The 12237-nt window shown below is 45.3% G+C and overlaps 1 protein-coding gene across 1 annotated transcript in view; it reads left to right on the top strand.

The window, feature by feature from the left end:
* Adam12 (ADAM metallopeptidase domain 12) overlaps positions 1 to 12237 on the top strand; it is a 256510-nt gene that overhangs the window by 44310 nt on the left and 199963 nt on the right. The window lies entirely within an intron of this gene.

Genomic DNA, 12237 nt, shown 5'->3' with positions numbered 1-12237 from the left:
ATTCTGAGGGTGGAAGCCTATGAAAGAAGGAAAGGGTAGGTTGCCCCACCTAGAAGGGACATGGCCCAGAGCCGACAACTAGGCTGAAACACTGCCTGAGCACAGCATGGGGCAGAATTGCTGGTGATGACTCAACAGCCCCCTGTTTCCAGGGGCAGGATGAGAGCTTTCCAGAGAAGAAAAGTGAGGAATTCTTGGGACCTACCCCAGCCCTTCCAGAAGCTTCACTCACAGAGCCTGTACAAGCTCAGGCTAGACAGGAACCGTGTCTTATCACTGTTTATCCCAGGCCTCCACTCCTCCTCACTGTGCCCTGTCCTGAGAGAGCCCCCTCCCCACAGCAGGAGTGGGATGGTGTGTGTAAGGAGACCCTGTCATCCCCACCCCCTAGGGATGTTATCAGCCCAAGTGAATCCCACAGCTATCTGAGGACCTGTCTTCGGGCAGGCATTTCTTTATCCTGCTTCTCTCTGCGGTACAAGAAGCAGATGCCACATTGTAATCTCCAAGCAGGCTCACAGGCAGAGCCATTAGTTGCTTTTCTTAACAGAAAGAGAACTCTGGTGATTCCTTCCTGGCTGAGTTCATTTGGTTCCTGCACACCAGCCCCTTGGGAACACGCCCCGGGAACAAGAGAATGATAAACTAGTATAGATCAAGCTGAAAGGAACGAGTCCTCACCATGAGTCATGAAGACAGAGGCCGCATTGGCAAGCAGATGAAAACCATTTGATAAAGACCAGTTGTAAAAGCATGGCCTAATGCTGAGGAAACTGTGGTGACTCAAAGCATAATGTATGCATCACCCCTCCCCCCCATCCTCCTTTTCTCTTTTCTGACCTAAAAGAATCAACCGACAAAACAACATTTCCTGTAAGGGGGTTCTCAAGGAGAGGATGGAAGGAGGAGGAGCTTGAAGAACACTTATGTTCAGTCAGTGTGCACAGTCTGTGATGTACTTCCCAGTGACATCGAAACTGTCCTGTCCTGTCTCATGGAAGCAGCTATGACAGGGCCTTGCTTGTGAGACCTGTCAACTCACATCTCAGCATGGATAAAGTTGTTTTCCAGAGATGTCCCAGAAATGGGGTGTGGGGTTTCAGAAGGCAGAATTTCCCAGGCTGAGGCATCAGATCAGCACAAAGGTACTCTGCTCAGAGTCCCTGTTGCTCTGCCATTCCACAGCACAGGACCTGTAATGAATAATTTTAGACGGTGCTTTGGCTGGGCTAAGGGATACCCATGGAACTATAAAGCATTGTTCCCAAGTGTCTCTGTGAGGGGGTTTGAATCTGATGAAGGCGGTTGGCTACCACCCAGTCAGCTGAGGCTTAGGTAAGGACTAAAGGCAAACTCACTTGCCCCCATGAACATGGGACACACATCTTCTGCTCTTAGACACCAGATGACCAGGCTTTCTGACCTTCAACCTAAAACTGAGCACCATGACCCTAGTTTCCCATAGCTGGTGGCAGACAGAAAGGCGTCTCAGCCCTCAAGATTATGTGAGCTGACTCTCATAACATAGCTCCTCCATCTCTCTATTGTCCTTCCCTTTTATCTTCCTTTCTTTCTTCCATCCATACATACATCTAGTCATTCTTGTTAATGGTCTGAAAAACCCTGACCAATCCAGTAAGCTTGAGTGAGTTTCTACCTATTTGAAGCATGCTTGCTCCTGTAAAGAGAACAAATAATCATCTCCAGGCTAATCTGGGAATGGGATCCTTTGAAGAAATATGCTCTGCTGAGTTAATCTACAGAGTTCATAAGAAAAAATCCAGAACAGCTCTCAGAAATAAAAGCATGAAGCAACCCATCTCAATAGGCCAGGGTCCAGAACACTTGGGCATCTCAGACAGTCCTATCAGGTATGCTGAGGACCAATCTGATGAGCATCACCTTGTATTAGTCCAGAGGGATGCATCTGATCATTTCCTGACTTCCTGACAAGAGGAGAATGAACCACCTTGTCTTTAGGCAAAGGCAGAGGCCACTTATCTAGGACCAGCAACAGGAAACAGGGATGCTGGGGACCAATTGGTACTCTATGTATAAAATTCTTGGCACCACAGTTAGCATGTCATAGAGGGTGAGAAACAACACTTGTACATTAACAACTGTAAATGGAAATGGTTGAGAGCTGATCAATAATATGAATGGAATAAAAAAGAAAAACTACTGGAGTGAGCGTAGCTCAAGTGGGAATCCTAAATAAGATCACAGGACTGGGTTTCAGCAGGGTGAGGAGCATCCTGGCCGTGCTGCTCTGTCCTGGAGGTCTAGGAAAGCTTTTAATGGAGAAAACTGAACCACAGAGTAAGGGGTTTTTCGTGAGATGTCTCTTTTTAAACCAGGTTGCGTGTGTGTATGTGGTGTGGTGTGTGTGTATGTGTATATACATCACACAGCATGTGTGTGAGTGGGCGAGTGTGACCCAGTATGCATGCAGAGATTAGAGAACAACTCTCAGGCATTTTCTCTGTTCTTTAACCACAGAAAAGCCTCAGAGGTCAAGCCAGATGTCAGGTTTGGCAACAGGCATCTTTACTCTGCTGAGACACCTCATCTCTCCCCAGCCAGAGATATCTCTGGACAATCGTGTGTTAACCTACAATTCTGTCAATAAAATTTCAGTTACTAACAAAATACTAACAAAATACTAACAAAATACTAACTAATAACGGCTTTGTCTAAGCAAGTTTTTTTTTTCCCCCTATGGGAGTCAATAACTTTAATTTTCATTCTACATTAAAAAAGAGAAGAAGGAAAGAAAGAAGAAAAAGGTTGTTTAAAAGATTTGAAGAATTACAATTTCTTTTTAAACATTTTATATAATTTTTTATATTAATCACAGGTTATTTACTTTGTATCCCCCAGCCATAGCCCCTTCCTCATTCCCTCCCAATCCCACCCTTCCTCTTTCATCTCCTCTCTGTCCCTTTCCAAGTCCACTGATAGGGGAGGTCCTCCTATCTGACCGTAGCTTATCAGGTCTCTTCAGGACTGGCTGCAACGTTCTCCTCTGTGGCCTAGCAAGGCTGCTCCTCCCTTGGGGTTGGGGGAGGAGGTCAAAGAGCCAGCCATTGAGTTCATGTCAGAAATAGTCCCTGTTCCCCTTACTAGGATACCCACTTGGATACTGAGCTACCATGGGCTACACTCGAGCAGGGGTTCTAGGTTATATCCATACATGATCCTTGGTTGGAGAAACAGTCTCATAAAATACCCCTGTGCCCATATATATGTCATCCTTGTGGAGCTCCTGTTCTCTCCAGGTCTTTATAACTTCCCTTCTTTCCTGTGCTCTGCCAAAGGTTTGGTTATGAGTCTCAGCATCTGCTTTGATACACTGCTAAGTAGAGTCTTTCAGAGGCCCTCTGTGGTAGGCTCCTGTCCTTTTACTTGTTTTCTTCTAATTTCAGTGACCATCCCATCTGTCTTTTTAAGTGAGGATTGATCATCTTACCCCGGGTCCTCTTTCTTGTTTATCTTCTTTAGGTGTACAGATTTTAGAATGTTTATCCTATCTTATAGGTCTAGTACCCACTTATAAGTGAGTATATACCGTGTGTGTCTTTCTGCTCCTGGGATACCTTACTCAGGATGATCATTTCTAGATCCTACCATTTGCTTGCAAATTTCATGATTTCCTTGTTTTTAATTGCTGAGTAGTATTCCATTGTGTAAAAGTACCACAATTTCTGTATCCATTCCTCCATTGATGGACATCTGGGTTGTTTCCAGGTTCTGGCTTTTACAAATAAAGCTGCTATAAACTGAGATTTCACCTTACACCCATCAGAATGGCTAAGGTCAAAAACTCAAGTAACAGCACATGCTGGAGAGGTTGTGGAGAAAGGGGAACCCTCCTCCACTGCTGGTGGGAATGTAAACTTGTACAACCACTTTAGAAATCAATCTGGCACTTTCTCAGACAACTAGGAATAGTGCTTCCTCAAGATCCAGCCATACCACTCCTAAGCATATATCTAAAATATGCTCAAGTATACAGCAAGGACATTTGCTCAACCATGTTTGTAGCATCTTTTTAAACATTTTTTAAGAAAATCATGATATAACAACAACAAAAAAAAAAAAAAAAAGGAATAAAACTAGCTTAAGCATTGCCTCCATATGAAAGTGTTTATTATCGGTCATTCGCTTGGTTTGGACACATGCATGAACACACATACCTTACCCTCGCTGGCCTCCCAGTAAACATCTGAGCAGAGGGCCAGTCTGCTTCGTCCGCTGTGGTTTACTCTAGGGAGAGCTGTGTGTTCCCATTGTTATCTTTTAAACATTGGTTTACTTAAGTGAAGGTGAGCCTCGGTAAGCAGCAGCTCCCAAGGGCCATCCTGTAGGCCTCTGGAGTCTAGATTAAGAGCCCCTGTGTATACAGTCTGGGATCACTCTGCAGGAAACTGCAGCATCACCAGGCTATAAAGAGCCTAGTGGAAGGCAGACTCAGGCCACATGTTGGGTTGTGCTGGCTCACTTTTCCCTGTGGTTCTCCCTGGTGTCTGAGGGGAGCCAGCCAGCATGATATCAAGATGCAGTTCTGCCTTTGGCAGACTGCCGGCCTGAGAGTAGATCAATGAGTTCTACTCAAACAGTGACCAGTTCTGACAGTGGGTCTGGCTCCTACATACTAGCAAAGGGCTATGTGGACTCAAAAGTCCGTGATCAAATGAAGCCATGATTCCAGGTTGTACTTGGAAGCTCCTGGGGTTTAACTTGGGTCAAAGGCAAAGGCAGCTTGCTAGCATGCATGTCTAAGGCTGTCCAACAGGTTGCTGAGCCCTCTTGGCCCTTGCATCCATCCACTACTAGCTCCTAAGTTGACAATTTTGTTTCCAGGCTAGAGCAGGGAAAGAAGAGTTCATTTGACCCTCTTGGCTGGTGAGTGTGGTTTGATTTTAGGAGGTAAGTTAATCATAGAGTAAAAATATATCATCCGGAACAAAGGAGCACCAAGAGGACAAGCACATTTTAACCTGAGGAGACAAGACTGAGGAGAAACCCAGGTAGTGTGGCCTTGGGAGGAATGTTGGATTTCTTGTGCTTCAAGTTCTCCAGCTGTAATAGGGAGATCTGGGTGTCCCATGAAGGTCCTAGAATTGAAATAGATGGATACCTGCAAAGCACTTACAATGAGGACATGGTATTGGTGAGTAGTATTAAAGCTGTGGACTCTGCCTCACTAAAATGCTAAAGGGGGCTAGAGAGATGGCTTAGTCAAGTGTTTGCCTTATAAGCATGAGGATACCCAGCCCCCACATAAGAAAAAAAACAGCGATGTGGTATTCCCATGTAATCCCAGAGCTGGGAAAGAAGAAGCATGTCTAGACAGCCAGCCTAGCTCCTTTACATGTTGGAGAACTGTGAGAGTAACTGACTAAAAAGAAAAGAAAGGTAGCTAGTAATTGAGAAACGACCGCTAAGGTTGTTCTCTGGACTCTGTACACACATGCATTCGTGCAAGCACATGCGTGTGCTTGTGCACGGGAGAAAGGAGTGTACTGAGTGCCTTTGAATGCTAGTGACCCCGCCCCACAGAAAAGCCTTCTATTAACCAGATGTGTGAATAGAAGCAACAGCTGGGGAAACCAAGGGAAGGACCAGCCACCACTGTACTCATCCAGGAGCTGAGCTGCCTCAGGAAGGGTGAGGCCTGCACGGCAGAGGAGCCATTGGAGGGAGCCCGGCACCTCCGTGGCACCTGAGTATTACAGCAGACTCAGAATGCTGAGGAAAGACAGTGGATTAGCTAGTTTCCTTGTTGCTATGATAAAATAGCAGACAAAAAAAAAAACCACTTGAAGGAGGAAGGGTTGGCTTTGGCTCACACCTGAACATACAGGTTGTCATGGCAGCAGGCACATGGGCACCTGGTAGCATGCCATCCTCGGAAGCAGAGGGAGGCGAACGCCGTTGCTCAGCTTGCTTTCTCTTTTGATTTAGTCTGAGACTCCAGCTCATGACCGTGCTACCCATATTTAGGGTGTGTCCTTCCATCTCAATTAACCCAATGTGGAAAATCCCTCGAAGACCATGCCCAGGGATTCACCTTCAAGGTGATTCTAGACGCTGTCACGTTGACAATCAGTGTAAAGCGCTGCAGACAGAACTAACCAGGTACTCTGTGCTGGTCCTATGCTCAGTACTCTCAGGTTGGTGGTGATCTGGGTACTTTGTGGGTTTGGTTTACACCCGAGCTCAGCTGTTCAGGCCCTCTGTGTAGACAAGTACATAGTATACAATATATGTGTGGATGATGTCTTCATCTATTAGACGTTCACGTCTGCCCCAAACACCTGACAGTAACTGTTGAGTAGAATAGTTCACCTTGGTCCATGATTTCACATACATCAGTTCATGGTAGGCTGGCTCCATTGCTATGAGCTGAGATGGTAAGGTAGGGCATCTTGGTTGCAGGGCACGTTAGAGGAAAACTGCTCACCTCATTGTAGCCAAGAGACAAAGAGAGGCCAGTTCAAAAACTGCCCGGTTACCTACTTCCACCTTTTTTCGAGAGTTGTGGAACCTCTGGAGGTGAAGACTCACAGAAGGAAGTGAGCCCCTGAGGGAGGTCCCAGAGCTTTTCTATCCCAGCCCAGCCCCTGCACACAAAGTGACCAGATGTCCTCCCGCTCCTGCCACCGTGCCATTCTCTGCTGCTGCCACGTTTTTCCCTCCCTGACGGAATAATCGCCCTTCCTTCCTTAGGATTCTCCGCATTTATTTGGTGACAGCAAGGAGGGGAGTAGCCAAGAACTAAGAAGGATGTATTAAGGATGTCTCTTCCTCACATTCAAGTGAGGGAGGACATGGAAGGCTGGAGGGGTGAAGCAGCCACTACGCAGGTACCATAGGCCATGAACACTGCCACTCTCTAGTGTAGGGCAAAGAACTCAAAGCCTCCTCTGATGCTGTCTCCAGAAGTCCTCCACCAGACCTACTACCCACTCTCAGCTTGCAGATGCTCTTCTGAGCTGATCCTCCAGCCCCTGAGCTCAAAAAATACATGCCTCAGAGTCATCACTTCCCAAGTCACAAGACTGCAAGAAACGGCACTTTGTAGTCCTGGTATTTTAGCAAAGGCCTACACAGCAGAGAAGGCAGGGTTATGCCCACCACCACCACCACTACCACCACCTTGCACTGAGCTGGATCATCTGCTCACTCCAGGGGTATTTTTAAAGTCATTACTCTAAAATGAGTCATGGACATTACTGACGACTGACATTTTTACCAGTATTGAAAACTAGATAACAGTAGGATTTCCTAGTTGGTAACTTACTCTCAAGATTGGCACTTGGCCCTGTCTTAAGTGACCCACTTTGTTTCCTGGCTGCTATGGAATGCCAGCAATTCCTCCTCGTAACACGGGGCCAAAAATGTACAGGATTCTCAGGATCCAGTCAGGCATTAGGAATACCCGCACATCGCCCCTAACCATCTAACAGTAACCCAGACTTCACCCAGGCTCTCTCCTAACTATCTAACAGTAACCCACATGATGCCCATGGCAGGCTCTCTCCTAATCATGGAGTGGTGAGAGTTCCCACATTATCACCACTTCTTGGATACATGCGTGAATTTGGTCAGTGGCTCATGTTACTGAAAAACTCCTTTTTATTCTTCACTTGATTTGTTGACATTGCACTTGAGTAGACTCAACAGTGTTTTGTCTAGGAAAGAGGGAGAGAAGAGTTAATATTAAACACGGCGGTTTTACACATAACATCGCCAAGCTAACTCCGGAAGCAGCAGTGTTTACGTAAAGCATGCACTTGATTCTATAAGCTTCCTCGCCCGCTGACTTAGTGCGTTACTGAAGTCGATTTGAGCTACAAGCTTTAAGGCTGTCACCAAAAAAAAGCCTTTCTTATGAAACACTTTCAGATCTTTTAAAGAAGGATAATTGGAGTTATTTTTCAACAAGAAGTGCTTTATGCAATTTCAAAACCGTTTTCATTTAAATGTCAAGTGACATCTCTTCTTTGCTACAGAGGAACAGAAGCCTAAGCACATAACTGAGCGGGTGCCTGGGTACAGGTGGTTTACCCCCATGACACATGCCCATCTCTTTTTGAAGCTAGACCTATGAAACCAGAGGTAATTTACAACAGGTTTGAAATAAAGTGGGGAAACAAGCAATTACCCAGAACATCACATCGGCAGATGAGCACCTCTGAAGATGTCTTCCAGTCTCTGGGAAAGAGGACCTTTCTGTCCCTAGAGCCATTTCTTCACTCTACCTGAGAGTCCCCTTTTCTGATAGAACACCAGGTTTGGGGTCTCCTGTTACCTTCCTTGTCTATACTGTTTTCCCTATCCGTTACCAGTTATTCCTTACTTTCTTTATATTTCTAAGTATAACTTGATCTCTCCAGCCTTAAAAAAAAATTACCTCTGCCTGCCTATCTGCCTTTTATTCATCCATCTAACCTATCCCCCTTCAAGATTAGTGGGAATTTTCTCCTTCATCTTTGTTTTTATTTCCAATTTTCTGAGAAACCACCAGATCGATTTCTACAGTGACTGTAAAAGTTTATACTCCCACCAGCAATGGAGGAGTATTTCACTGCTCCACATACTCGCCAGCTCATGCTGTCACTTGAGTTTTTGATCTTGGCCATCCTGCTGGGATCCCTCTGCCCATCCTTGCCCTCTCCACACTCCTTTCTTTCAGAGATCTCACAAGGAAGAGACCTCCCATGGGAAGCCCAACGCTTTCTTCTCAGCCCATTGCCTTCTCTACCCTGCCTCTAGTTCCCGCATCTTCTTTAAGAGACCCTATCCTGACTTCCATGGTGATCTCTTCCCCAGTGTCCTCAACATGTCCAGCCGCAGAATCTCTACACAGGCTTCCCTCCCTCCTCCTACTAAGTGTGGATGAACAGCTGGGTAATTGGTACTCAGCCCTTTCTGCCTGTATTCTGTAGGTGTTTTATGCGATCTCTCTCCCACTGCTGTAGACTCCAAAAGAAATTGTCCCTTCCAGGCTACCCAGTATCCAGTCCTCCAGTGATGCTCTATCCTCCAAATCCAGCCTTGCTAGCCTGAGCTGCAGGCTCCTGTGGGTGGCTGTGATTCCCAACTCTTCACTTGCCCTTCTTGGTCACCAGAAACTTCTTTCATTGTCTACATGTGGTTTGAATTCCCAGGTTTCTTCTTTCAGACTCTCTAGGATACGTCATTGTTCCTTCCAATCCTCCTCCATGTTCACATGGCTTCACACATGGGTTGCTTCAACAGTCAACTCAATATTTTTCCAGAAATTTCTGGCCACCAACCTGTCTTACACAGATGCTAGAGCAATCTGCATACTCATTTGTTCTTCAATCTTCTTTGCCACTACCAACTTGGTGCTCTTACTAAAATGTAGTTTAAGGCTCAGAGGATTTGGACCCACTCACCTCTGGTGGCTCTCGACATCTGGGAACTATATTAGACACTTTTCTGATGCTGTGATAAAACGCTCAACCAAAGCTTTCTAAGGGAGAAAGGAAGTTTTTATATCGGATCATAGTTCAAGAGTATAGCTCATCATAATAGGGAAGTCATGAGAGCAGGAACTTGGAGGTAACTAATTATATTGTGTCCACAATCAGGAAGCAGAGAGCAATGGATGCCCATGCTCAGCTAACACTCTTCTGTTGTTAGGCACTCCAGGACCCAAGCCTAAGGAATTGTGCTGTCATCCTTTAGGGTAGGTCCTCCTACATCAATTAACCTAATCAAGGCATGCCAGAGGCTAACCTAATCTAAACTACCCCACACAGGTGTACCTGGAGGTTTGTCTCCTGTGTGATTTCTAGCTCTGTCAAGTTGACAGCACTATCAGAGGAGGGGATGCCCTAGTGTTTCTGGGTGTCTCCTTGGTCTCTTTGTGTTACACTCCTACCATTATCTTTCTCTTTTGTGCTCATTCCTGTTCAGCATCTCCTCGTTACTCCCCATCCTATATTACAGGCTTTTCCACTCCCTATCCTATATTGCTGGCTTCTCCTCCAACAAACCATTCCTCATCTTAAGACATCCCTCATTGCTGACACCTTCATGTCTCTGCTCTTGCTGCTGCTCTCTTACCTAGTTGCCATCTGTGTTATTGATGAGATTTTTATCACCAGAAAAAGTTTAAAGGAGGAAAGATTTATTCTGACTCATGGTTTCAGAACCTTTAGTCCATGGTCAGTTGGTTCTGTTGTTTCTAGGACCACAGTGAGACTGCTCATCATGGTGTGGCCAATGTGCTTACCGCATGGCAGCCAATAATAAAAGAGCTAACAGGAAAAATCTAGGGCCAAATGTATTCTGCACTGATACATTGCCAGTGAATGCTATGAGGCCTTGCCTTCAGCAGTTCCACTATCTCTAAGTCAGCAATCTGTGGGTCTTGATCCCTTTGGGAGTCACATATCAGATATTCTGCATATCAGATATATATGGTATGATTCATACAGGTATGAAGCAGCAACAAAAGTAAGCTTATGGTTGGAGTCACCACAACATGAGGAACTACATTAAAGGATCACAGCATAAAGAAGGTTGAGGACCACTGGTCAAAGTAGTCTGTTCAGATCTTGAATCTAGCAATGGATTAAAACCTTAATTAGGCCAGAGTCTTTGGAAATACCCTCAGAGATATACTCAGAGGCTAGTCTGTTAATCTAAGTATCTGTCAATCCAATCAAGTGGACAGCCAAGATGAAACATCCATCCTTACCTTGACTTGATAAATTGCCATCTGCTCATTTTCAAATATACAACCTGAGATCATCTTCTCTAGAGATTTTCCTGCTGATTCTAAATCTTCTAACCTATTCCAATTCAAGTGGAGTCCTCCCCTTCCCTCAGCCCATGCAGCAGCATCACAGTCTGTGCCTATCCTTGTCCGTATTACCAGGTCTGCGTGCACTAAACATGTACAAGCTACTTGGATTCTCTTTATGGGGTCCCCAACACCAGACATATACAATAATAGATAGCCATAAAAGCTTCCTGGATTGGGTTAGAATTTACCTGCAAAAGGAAAAAGATTAGATCTCTGCTGGTTGGCTAAAACAGTACAACCTTCCTATCACATTTACCATGATTCCCCAACACACACTTAGCCGAAGCTTTCCAGAAACTTTCTAGGCCTGTTCCTCCACTTCTCAGATCCATCCTTCCCCTCCCTCACCATCTCTTCTTAGCAGGCCGTGTTTGTTAACACCGACACAGGCAGTATAGTGAAGAGTCAAGGCCTCATGTGCACTCCCCAGCTGCCTTTTACTAGTGGTCTTATCTCCCGGCACGTTGTTCAAGTCAGATGAAGGTACAGGCTGTACTATGGACTTCTCATGACTACTAACAATGCTGGACTGGATGCATGCATGCTGCTGTGCATCAAAGACTTGATGAGTCGTTTAGATACCTTAGCCTTTGTTTCCAAGTACAAGACAATCTAGTCCCCTGTTTTATGGCTGAACTTTTGTGTCTGAATCACCATGGAATGGCCAAAACATGAGTAGGCAGTCTGGAAATGACTAGAATTTAAGCAACAGAAATCTTCTGCCCCCAGCCCTCCACCAGATCCAAAGAGCACTATGAACCTTCGCTCAACTGGCCGATGTAGGATTTGAGAGACGTGTTGAAATCAGTCACTAGGGTCACACTGGTTTTCCCACAGCAATGTCTTTACAGTTCCTAGAGAAGTCCCCTCCAGACAAGAGGCTGCAAGCTAGACTCAGGACAAAAGACGACAGCAGCATCTGCCCTCTCGGGACTTCTCCAAAATACCTAGATATTAATGTGTGCCTGAAAAATAGGGCTTATTTTATCATGAGTATTTTCATTTGCAAATAGCATTAATGATGGAGGAGATCGCTCAGCTGATAAAGGGCTTGCCTAGTGTGTACAAAGCCCTGGCTTCAATTTCTAGCACTTCATAAAACCAGAGGTGGTGGTACATGCCTGTAATCCCAGGACTGAGAAGGTAGAGGTAGGAGGATTTAGGGGTCAAGGACATCATTGACTACATAAAGAGATAAAGGACAGTTTAGATTACATGAGACCGTGTCTCAAAGCAAAATAGAAAGGAAGAAAATGAAAAACAAGAACACAGGACCCAGAATTTTAAGAGTATACTGCTTACTCGCCAAATGAAGTAAATATGAATTCCTCAGTCTGCCCCCATACACACACACACACACACACACACACACACACACACACACACACACA

Source organism: Psammomys obesus, unplaced genomic scaffold (genome assembly GCF_907164565.1).
Source record: "Psammomys obesus unplaced genomic scaffold, mPsaObe1.curated_primary_1811, whole genome shotgun sequence".
In the NCBI taxonomy this organism is placed as follows: Eukaryota; Metazoa; Chordata; class Mammalia; order Rodentia; family Muridae; genus Psammomys; species Psammomys obesus.
The sequence above is the reverse complement of the archived record's forward strand: the minus strand, read 5'-3'. Positions and strand labels throughout refer to the sequence as shown.